Source organism: Adiantum capillus-veneris, chromosome 30 (assembly GCF_014529385.1).
Source record: "Adiantum capillus-veneris isolate H3 chromosome 30, ASM1452938v2, whole genome shotgun sequence".
Classification (NCBI taxonomy): Eukaryota; Viridiplantae; Streptophyta; class Polypodiopsida; order Polypodiales; family Pteridaceae; genus Adiantum; species Adiantum capillus-veneris.
The window spans coordinates 13,747,468-13,749,147 of record NC_140960.1 but is presented as its reverse complement, the minus strand read 5'-3'; the positions used below and the strand labels follow the sequence as shown (position 1 = coordinate 13,749,147).

General features: G+C 42.1%; 1 pseudogene; it reads right to left on the bottom strand.

Annotated features, from left to right (window-relative positions):
- Positions 1 to 415: 415 nt before the first annotated feature.
- Positions 416 to 1,032, bottom strand: LOC147417567 (uncharacterized; annotated as a pseudogene).
- Between the last annotated feature and the right edge of the window lie 648 nt (positions 1,033 to 1,680).

The window sequence follows — 1,680 nt, the reverse complement described above, 5'->3', positions numbered from 1 at the left end:
TTAGCATTGGTGTCAAGCAAAAGCATGAACTTTGGTGAACAAAAAGAAGCCACATTGAATTCACGCGCACAAAAAATTGGAGCTTCATTTCAACAGACGAACCTGCATAAATCATGCATACAACCAAAAAAAAATGTTGCATTCCTAAAGACAAGCCCACCAACGCACAAAAAGAAAACACAATGAGCCTTGCATTCCAAAAACAAACATGCATGGCACATACAAAACATAATGTTGTGAGCCTCCAAGAGATAGATAGATAGATAGACTGAATTATCATCCACAGAGGTTAGATATGACCCATGGGACCATACAAAACAAAACTGAATGTTTCCTTCAAAGTGAAGGGGTATTGGTTGGAGACATATCAGTTAAGGAGTGAGGGTCTACTAGGAGGGTAAAAGAAAAGAAAAGCCTAGGGGGAGTCAGGTGAGGGGGGAGCCCCTTTAGGAGTTCAAAACTCCTAGATGATGGCTTTACCACCTCTGTAGACGGCCCATTTACCCTGCTTACATGCTTTGTGCACTTTCTTGAGTTTGTGTTTTTTTACTCCTGATTTGTGGTCAATTTCTTATTGATCCATACATTTGTTCCTTTGAGGATGTGCGATTGGTGTAGCAACTTAATTTGTTCCTCCTTATCCTTGAAAGTAGGAACACAATGCTTGGGTGGAACATGCCTATGGGTATCATTGATCCAAAACATGGTTTATGGCTTGATGTTAACTGGTTGAATAATGTTATTGAGTTGAGTAAGTGCTTATTCGAGGGTATCCTTGGTGGTGCACCATGGTGAGGGTAGCCCACCGGGTAGCCCATCGATCCAGACCTTGAGGATGTTCTCTTCGTGTAGTTGTTGTTCTCAAAGCTCAGTTGTCACACAAGTCTGCACCTTGGCAATGGTTGTCAAGTGAGCTTGGGACACCTTTGCTGGTTCGACTTGCTTGACCTTTTTGTTGGCGAGATTGATCATGGGATCAAAGTGTGCCTCTAGCTCGCTAAGGCGATTTTTGAGGTCACGGTTTTCTTCCATGATTCGATCGAGAGCCACTTGAAGTTGAGTGATGCTGTCGAGTTTAGTGGGGCCTGCTAGCACTATGGCAAAAGTCAATCGTGCTCTTAGAGGGGTTTTTAGGGAATTTGTCATCCTTAAACTCAAATAAAATCTGCTTCAATGTGTGTCTATACTCTGCTTTAAGTAGATTGTTCTCCAAGCATCTCCATACGAGAGAGAGAGAGAGAGAGAGAGAGAGAGAGAACATTGATCAATTGGGACTCTCCCTCAATCATGGGTAGCATGGCCATAAAAAATGGAGAGGGAATTGGGAGAGCCAGTCTACCTCAATGAAGGAGGATACTCTCATAAACACTCTACCACACTTGAGTGATAGAAAGGTTTTTCAATCTTCCTCTCCTTCTTCATGCATGTGGCCATGATAAACACGCTTTCTAACCCCAATGGAGACCCCATGAAAAGCTTGGGTTGTTCAAGCTTCCTCTCCTTCTTCATGCGGGCACTTATGAAAAAACCATTTTTTATGTCATACAGAGATCCATGAGATGAGAGGTTTTAAAAGCCATAGAGATAATTCTAAGGCCTTCAAGCAATCTCACAAGAGTTTTGAACTCCAATGGTGTCATTTTATAGGTAATTCATCGGATGTATTCTTGAAAGAAGAAA